The sequence below is a fragment of the Ovis aries genome, chromosome Y, assembly GCF_016772045.2.
Source record: "Ovis aries strain OAR_USU_Benz2616 breed Rambouillet chromosome Y, ARS-UI_Ramb_v3.0, whole genome shotgun sequence".
Classification (NCBI taxonomy): domain Eukaryota; kingdom Metazoa; phylum Chordata; class Mammalia; order Artiodactyla; family Bovidae; genus Ovis; species Ovis aries.
Window position 1 is genome coordinate 15,072,617 of NC_082741.1, and position 8,971 is coordinate 15,081,587.

Genomic DNA, 8,971 nt, shown 5'->3' on the forward strand with positions numbered 1-8,971 from the left:
AGGATTACTGCACTCTGGGCCGCCATTGCTCACCACTTGCTGTGGTGCTATTATGTCCTGTCCCTTAGCATCTGACCCAGGCTGGGGTCATGGTCAGAGCCAAGAGGAGTGTGAGAGGCAGTCAGAGGAACGTGGGAGTGTCCTGGGACCCTGGGTCTTCTTAGCTGTGAGCATGGGTGCTCAGGGGGATGGGGCCCCATAGCCTGTCCTGCTGATGCTGCGCATGGCTGGGACGTTGCAGCCATGAGTGGTCACACCAGGTGAAGATGCCACCCTCTTCAGAGTGGAGGCAGGAGAGCACAGCGAGGCCCAGGTGGACAGAGTTGTGGCAGGTATCAGACGGGGTTTCCAGCTGCTTGCAGAGGACATCATTGAGGATGTGGAGGTTGTGACGGATGAGTAACAGCAACAGGGGTCCTCCCTAGAGCTGGAAGAGAAGACGGTGGAGGAGCAGTGCCAGGAAAGGCCTGGAGGCCCGAGTGAGCTCCCGGCACTAGATGTGCTGCAGGCACTGGCGACCCTGCAAGTGGAACTTAGCTCTGAGCCTGAGAAAACCTGCAGGGCCTACGTTTGGTTCATGTGCAAGAGCCAGGAGAGGAGGAAGCGTGACTTGGCTCAGAAGAGTGCCATCATCCAGGGCATCCCTGGCTTCTGGGCCAACGTGGTATATCCTTTCTGCTACTCCTTGTGGTCCACTGCGCAGGAGGAGGGGGAGGTGCAGAGGCAGGAGCAAGAGGAGGAGTGGAGGCAAGGGCACAAGATGGGTGCTGGTGGACCCTGAAGAAAGTGCGGTACTGGGGCAGGCTCCAAAGGCACAGCTGAGTAGAGTCCGGGCAGGACCACACCTGTAAGTGTCGCAGCCATGACTTTGTGTGTCTACCTCAGGTCTCCATCTGAGAAGGAATAGCCTTTAAGTCAGAAATGACCAGAGACAGTACACTGGAGCAGCCTTAGCTGACAGTTATTGTTGTAAAGCTGAATGATTCCAAAAATAACTGAGATATGGGAGTCACACACACACACACACACACATACACACACACACACACACCAAACCCACACAACATATGTACACATACGCTAGCCAACACCAACCCGTTTGCTTTCAGACATGGTTTGTCACAATGACTGTAAGTCCTACCATGTAAGCAGTGACATGCCACTACCCAGCATACACAGGTCTGGGAAATAACAGCTATCAGAAACAGCTCCTGCTTGGGGAATGCAGACCACCTCAGATGAGAGAACACCACCAGGAACACAGAGCCATGAGCTTGTCTGATGGTATGGCAGGGCCTGAGCTCATCAGTAGTGGCTGGGTAAGCAGATGTGCCCAGCATTGTTGAAGATGCCTGTTCCCGTGCCCTTCTTCCACCCCAGACTAGGGCTGATGCTCCTGGCTCTTCCTGGCCCAGCATGTGGCATAAATGGCTCCTTGACCTCAAGCAGATTATGAACCACCCTCAAGTTTCTGTCATGATCAGCGACAAAGATAAAGACATTCTCAGCTACATGATTGACTAGAATGTCAGTGAGGGAGACTGAACACAGGTGGGTATGGGACTTGGGGTGGTGTGGGAGGATCATGTTATCCATGTTCCTACACTGTGAGAGTTTGGAGAAGCTTCATGGAAGCTGTTAATGCCTGCCTGGGAGGCAAGCTGAGGAGCCTAGAAGCTTGCACCTTTTCCCTCCTCCCTATCCTAGCAGGTACAGGTGCAAGCCATCCATGGTCATGCTTCAAGCTGATCTTTTCCTTTCGGGAGCACCCCTATTTCTTGAAAAGAGTGATCATTAAGGAGAATTACCTTGACATCACTGGTAAAATGTGAGTCCAGGAATGATGATTGTGGGTGTGCAGGGGTGTGGATGATCCACCTATGGGATCCACACCCATCTCCCCTCTCTTCCTGCAGGGTATAGGGTACATCGTTCCACTCCAGTCCATTGCTTCTAGGACTTTGAACAGGGAGCAGCAGCTGCAGGCTGGACACCAGGAGCCTTAACTTTCTCAACTGGTTGTCAGGCCACAGCTGCCCAGAATCAAACAGGATTGCTGAGGTGGTATTGTTTTGGTCCTGCATACAGTTGATGAGTGTTGTTGGAGTTCTTGGCTGCTCATGTGAGGGTTCTGATCCTGGTCAGCCCAGGGCTGAGCTTGCTCAGCAGCAAAGTGTTGCAAGCAGATTTTCAGCTAAGACAAGTGGGATGATCCCCTGAAGGACTACCCCAGGAGAGAAGATTCTTTAATGACAGAGACACGTGCGGTGAAGGGGTTTGGAGGTGGGCCATGAAGGGACAGCTGTGTACTAGCCAGGACACTGTCCTTTCCCAAATGCAGATGCTCAGTCTCATGAAAGCTGGCTGTGGAGTCTGAATTTGGGCCATGCATGTAGCAAGTGGACTGCTAAAACTGGGGCTTGGGGATTCAGTGTGTCCGTGAGTGAAACAAGTGCCCTCAAATCAGTTGTGGTTGCAGAGTGAGAGTCCTAGGTGATTCCACTAGAGGCAGGATGAATTAAGTTTCTTTGTCAGAATCATCCTTCCATGGGTCCTGCCATCCCCTGGCCTCCTTTTGCTCACTGAGTTTGAGATTGCCTGGGCCCTTCAAACCCACCCATTACTCTGGGAAGGCCTATCATTGCAAGAGCATCCTCTCTGGCATCCCAGTGCACCTGTGTGCTGACTTTGGGATCTTCTGTGGATTTCCACCTCCGCCACTCGGTGGCCCAGCACCACCACACATGCTGCATTGGAAACGGCTTCAGGCTACCTTGGGAAAATATGGAAGAGCTCGGGGAGGAGGTGGACAGGAAGCCACAAGGACAGGACATGGTGCCTACTGACTCCATCTCCGACATTGCAGCGACCAACCACCCTTAGACTGGGGACACCTCGTGCTTCCCCTTATGGTTGTTCAGCACCTGCTCTCCTGTCGCCTTCATATCTACATCTTCCTTGGGCCAGACACATGTACACACACACACACACACACACACACACACACACACACACACACACACACACCCAGCTGACCCAAACACATGTGTGTATACATACACATGCTCAGCATGGGGACACAAATACAAACAGGGAACACAGGCTCCTGAAACACCTTTGTTTCCTGTTTGGGTTTGTGTCCCCATGCTGAGCATGAGTGTGTATACACACATGTGCTTGTGTCATACGTGTGTGTGTGGGGGGGGGGTGTCAGGCCTAGGGCAGATGCAGAGATGAAGACCAAATACAAAAACACACTCACCATTTCTACCTTGCTATTGTGTGTGTTTGGACCGGGAAGAGGGGTTACATGCTCTGAGGATTCACCCAGGACAAATCAGATGGGCTGGGTCTTTGAAACCACTGGCTGTAAAGCTCTCATTCTGTGGGCACATGGGCCGTTCTGTGGAAATGTGGATGTGGCTATGGCAGGACTGGGTTGGTGAGGAGGCTAAGGTCCTGTAGAGAAGGGCAGAAACCCAAAGGAGAATGAGGCACAGATTGTCTGCTGCACTGGAGTCTTTTTCCACACATGTGAGGAACACCAGGAATGTCCTGGGCCTGTGCTGCCCAGGATCAGCCCATCAGCCAGCACACTCTTTCCATGAGGGTGGCACACACTCACATTATGTGATGCACAACACAAGATGAGCTTAGGTAGGCTGTCTGTGAAAAACCACAGGCATCCTTGGAGAGACAGGATGTGAGTGTGGCATGCCTCCAGGCACTTCCAGCCTCCCTGGCAGTGCAGATAGGCAAAGAAAGTGCAGGGGTGGGTGTCCATATGTGGCACTCTGCCAGGACGTACCTATGAAGGAGGTAACAGGGAGGAAGCAAGAATGGTGGGCTTGCTGCATGTCCCAAGGGATCTCTAGAGAGTGGGAGACAGGGAAGCCCCTGGGGTCAATTTGAACCTGCTGGTTTTCAGGGTCAGGGTCTAGGCAATAGCAGTCCTGCCAAAGATAACCAACCCATGGCTCGTGCTGAAAGTCCGGATGTGAATTCCTTCTTTCCTCTGGGGTCATACCCCTTGCTGTGGTTCTAGACAGGAAAAGGAACACGGCTGCACCTGAGGGAGGATTCTGGCAGTCTTGCTGGAGCAGATACTCTGATTTTGTCATAGCAGATCTTCCCCAGGTGACCCTCAGATGGACGCTGCCTTCCCAGTGACTGTCTTAGATGTCTTTGGGCCCAACCAAGGACAGGCTTCATTGGCACTTCAGCTGTGTGGGCAAGCAGATATAGCTGATTGTATGAAGACCTACCTGGCCCCAATGAGAGCAACTGAAAGGGAGTCTTGGTATTTAGTAAATCAGTGAGGCATGGGTGACTCAAACACTCTTGGTGCTGTCACAGGGTTAGAAGTACAACCTGACATGATTGACGAGCAAGTGGAAAAAAAAAAAATAGCCAGAACAAAGAAAGTCGGGTGGTTACCAAAAATCACGTTCCGGGAGAAGAAAGCCTGTACTTCTGCATATGTGCAAGTTTCCTCTCAGGGACGTTAGTGTGTTCACGCATGTGCATGCAGATGCACCTGCCAGTACGCTTATGAGCATGAGCTGTCAGAACTGACCTAACCAGGTGACGGAAGTTGAATAGCAAAAACATGAAAGCCATAGGAAAAGGTACGTAGACTCTAGCTAGCAGAAGCACTGAAGCCAGGGTACTTACTGATCCCAGTTATCTCACTGAGTAAGCAAGTTCTGAGTGGAATCACAGTGGTACAGCAAGGATGCCTGGCAGAAAGGAGAGGCAGGAATAAAGTGCCTGGGGGCGACCAGTGAGTGTGCAGAAGATCTGAGACACAGAACAGGCTGCAATCCCAGACACAGAAGCCATGGTGGGTGAACCCCACAGCCGCTTGCACACCCGGATACAAGGGCCTTTCCATCCTTCCCAAGTGCCAGGCATACTTTCCCTGACCTTACCATGAGCATGAGCAACCCTTGCCTTTTTTGTGTGGTTTCAGTGATGGACCAGAACTACAGCATAAGCACCTGCTACCTGCAGTCTTCCAGTCTGAATCATCACTCTTTGTACACTTTGCAGAACACATATATTGGGTATCAGGACTATAGGACGGATAATTTAGCTTGATCCTCCGCGGGAGGGAGGGTCACACCACACCTTCTGCAGTTCAGCAGTGACCACCCACTGTTGACTTTCAAGGCTGAGAAAGCACTCTCCGAATGTGTGGACTAACAAAGTCTGATCTCCCATGGGTGCAACTTACTAAGGAGGAGAAGGGCTTGCCTTCTCATATAAACTTCTCGTATGAGTTCTGGTGTCCAGAGAGTGGCAGACAGCAAGAGCACCACTTAGAGAGGTGGAGACAAACAGACACCAGCCCTTGGTACACACATGGAAGGATTGCCCAAAACAGTGTTATGCCAGAAGCAGAGATGAAGAGACACAGAGCGAGCTCTGTACCCTAAGGCTCTGGTGTCCCTGAACAGTGGAGATCAACTGTAGCAAACAGTGGGGTTTTTCCCTTCTCCCCTAGCATTCGGACAACAGGTTCTGTGTCCCATGGAGAAAAGTATCCAGCCATGTCCAGCCCCTGTTTATCCTTTGGATATACAGGGAGAGTTCTCAGTTACTGAGGGTCCAGAGGGACACAGGAGTGTGCTGTTCAGACTGTGAAGCAGGAACCCATCATTGGAATTTCCAGAGCCTGGTCAATGACAGCGCCTGGGGTATCAGCAGATGCAAAACCCATTACCTCCCTGGAGTGTTATATGCCATGTGGGTGCGCTGCAGCCCAGGAACCATAGAAGATGCCCTACGTTTGAGGGGCGTGTCCGTAAGGGTGCCACCCACCATGCTCTCGGCCATTGGACTAGATTTGAGCCAGCAGCCTGTGCGTGGCTTACAGCCTAGAGATCCACCTATTCGGCTGATTTCCCCAGGGCCTGTTCACCCTGTCCCGTGCTGTCTGCCACCCCTTTCTTCAGCCTCAGGCCACTGGACACACACCAGCCCCTGCTTCCCTACCATCCCCCTCACTCCCCAACCCTAAAGAGCCAGTGGGTCCCACAGGATTACTGCAGCCTGACCCGCATTTGAGCACTACTTGTGCTATTATGTCCCGTCCCTTCACATCTGCCCCAGCCTGGGGTCACGATCAGGGCCAAGAGGAGTGTGAAAGGTGGTCAGAGGAATGCGGGAGCATCCTGGGATCCCAGACCTTCCTAGTTGTGAGCTGTGGTTTCAGGGCGCTGGGGTTGGTGGCCTGCCATCCTCAGGCTTTTTGAGGCTGGGACCTTGCAGCCACAAGTTGTCATGCCAGGCAAAGGAGCCACCCTATGCAGGGTGGAGGCAGTGGACGACAGTGAGCCCCTGTTGGATGGAGACGTGGTGGGGATGGGTGGTTGTTCCAGCTGCTTGCGGAAAACGTCATGGAGGAGGTGGATGTTGTGGCAGATGAGGAGCAGCAATAGGGGTTCTTCCAGGAGCTGAGAAGACGGTGGAGGAGCAGGGCCAGGAAAGGCCCAGGAGCATTACTGAGGTTCCAGGGCAAGATGTGCTGAAGGTAATGGCTGCCCTGCTGGTGGAACTGAGCTCTGAGCATAAAGAAAAACTGCAGGGCCTACTTCCAGTTCATGTGCAAGAACCATCAGAGGAGGAAGTCTGACTTGGCTTGGAGGATCGCCATCACCTGGGGCATCCCTTGCTTCTGGGCCGTAGCTGTATCCTTTCTGCTTCTCTTTGAAGTCTGCTGCTCAGGAAGAGGAGGTGGCGCAGGAACCTTTTCCCTGCTCCCTATCCTGACAGGTGCTGTTGCGGAGCCATCCATCGTCCCACTGCAAGTTGATATTTTCCTTTCAGGACCCCCTTACTTCTTGAACTCAGTGACCACTAAGTAGAATTACCTTGACATCACTTGTAAAACGTGGTTCCTGGGGTGATGAGTGTGGGTGTGCAAGGTTGTGGATTGTCCACCTGTGGGATCCACACCCATCTCCTGTCTCTCTGTAGGGCATAAGGCACGTTGTTTCACTCCTATCCACTGGTTCTGGGACTTTGAATGGGGAGCATCCAGCCGCAGCATGGAGTCGGCTGGTTGTCAGGTCACAACTGCTTGGAATCGAACAGGATTGCTGAGGTGTGGTTGCTTTGGGCCTGAACACAGTTAGCAATTCATTTTGGGATTCTTGGCTGCTAGCTCACCTTGCTCATATTGCCAGCAGATTGTTGGCCAAGATGTGTGGGACGATCCCCTGAAGTAGTACCCTGGGCAGAAAGGTTCTTCCATGAGAGTAACTGACAGAAACATGTGTGGAGATGGGGTCTGAAGGTGGGCCCTGAAGGGACACTCATGTGATACTACAGGGACACTGTCCTTTCCCAAATGGGGATGCTCAGACTCATGCAAGCTGGCTGTGGAGCCTGAATTTGGGTCGTGCATGTAGCAGGTGACCTCCTGAGACTGTCTATTTGGGGACTTGGTGTGTCTGTGAGTGAAGCAAGTCTCCATCAAATCAGCTGTTTGGCAGCACCAGAATCCAGGTGATACTACTAGAGGCAGTGTGTATTAAGTATCTTTGTAAGAATTATCCTTTGTGGGTCCTTCCATCCCCTGGCCTCCTGCTGCTCACTGAGTTTGAGATTGCCTGGGCATTTCACTCCCGCCCCTTACCCTGGGAAGGCCTATCATTGAAAAGGTGTCCTCTCCGGGTTCCCAGTGCACCTGTGTGCTGACTCTAGGATCTTCTATGAATTTCCACATTCACCACTCAGTGTCTCACAACCACCAAACATGCTGTGCTGGAAGCGGCTTCAGGCTCCCTTGGGAAAATATGGAAGGGTTGGTGGAGAAGGTGAACAGGGAGACCCAAGGGCAGGACATGGTGCCTGCTGTTGCCATCTTCAACATTGCTGTACTTGGTCATCTTCACCTCCTGAAACACCTATGCTCGTTGTTTGCATCTGTGTCCCCGTGCTGAGCATGTGTGTGTATACACACATGTGCTTATTTATGCTGGCTGTGATTGTGTGTGTGTGTGTGTATGTGTGTATGTGTTTGTGTGTGTCCAGCCCAGGGCAGAGGCAGAGATGAAGTTGCCAGGAGAGGAGGTGCTGAGCAACCAGAAGAGGAGTCATGAGGCGACCAGGCTGAAGGTGGTTTGTTGCCTTATCTCTGCATTGACCCTGCCCAGGATGGGGATGAGGAAAGGATGGCCAGTGATAACTCCAGGCTGTGGCTCCAGATATCTGCAACTAGACCAGATAGAAAACACGCTCATCAGTTCTACCATGTTGTTGTGTGTGCTTGGATCAGGAAGAGGGTTTCATGGTCTAAGGATTCACACAGAGCAAATCACGTGGGGTGGGGCTTTGAAACCCACTGCCTGTGGAGCTCTCAGTGTGTGGGGCCATGGGCTGGCCTGTGGAAATGATGGACGTGGCTATGGCAAGACCTGGGATGTTGAGGTTCAGGTCCTGCCAAGATGGGCAGAGAGCTGAAGGAGAAAGAGTCATAGATTGCCTGCTGCACTGGAGATTGTTCCACACACATGTGAAAAGGAGAACTGGGAAGGTCCTGGGCCAGTGCTGCCCCGGATCAGCCCAGCAGCCAGCACATGCCCTCCGTGAGGTTGGCACACACTGGCACGATGTGACACAAAACATAAGATGTGCTAAAGTATGCTGTATCTCCCAAACCACAGGCATCCTAGGAGAGACATGGTCTGTAAGCATGGCATGCCTCCAGGCATTTCCAGTCTGCCTCCCTGGCAGTGCCCAAAGGTGAGGAAAGTGCAAGTGGGTTTACCTGTGTGACCCTATGCCGGGATATGCCTGTGAGGGAGGGAACAGAGAAAAGACAAGGGCGGTGGGTAAACTGCATGTCCCAAGGGACCTCAGGAGAGTGGGAAGACAGAGAAGACCCTGGGGCAGTTCAGGGCCTGCTAGATTTCAGGGTCCAGACTCTAGGCAGTAGCTGTCATGCCAAAGATACCCCGTGGTC

General features: G+C 52.4%; 1 pseudogene; it reads left to right on the top strand.

The window, feature by feature from the left end:
- Window positions 1-52: 52 nt before the first annotated feature.
- Window positions 53-7,256, top strand: LOC132659082 (testis-specific Y-encoded protein 1-like; annotated as a pseudogene).
- Window positions 7,257-8,971: the final 1,715 nt, after the last annotated feature.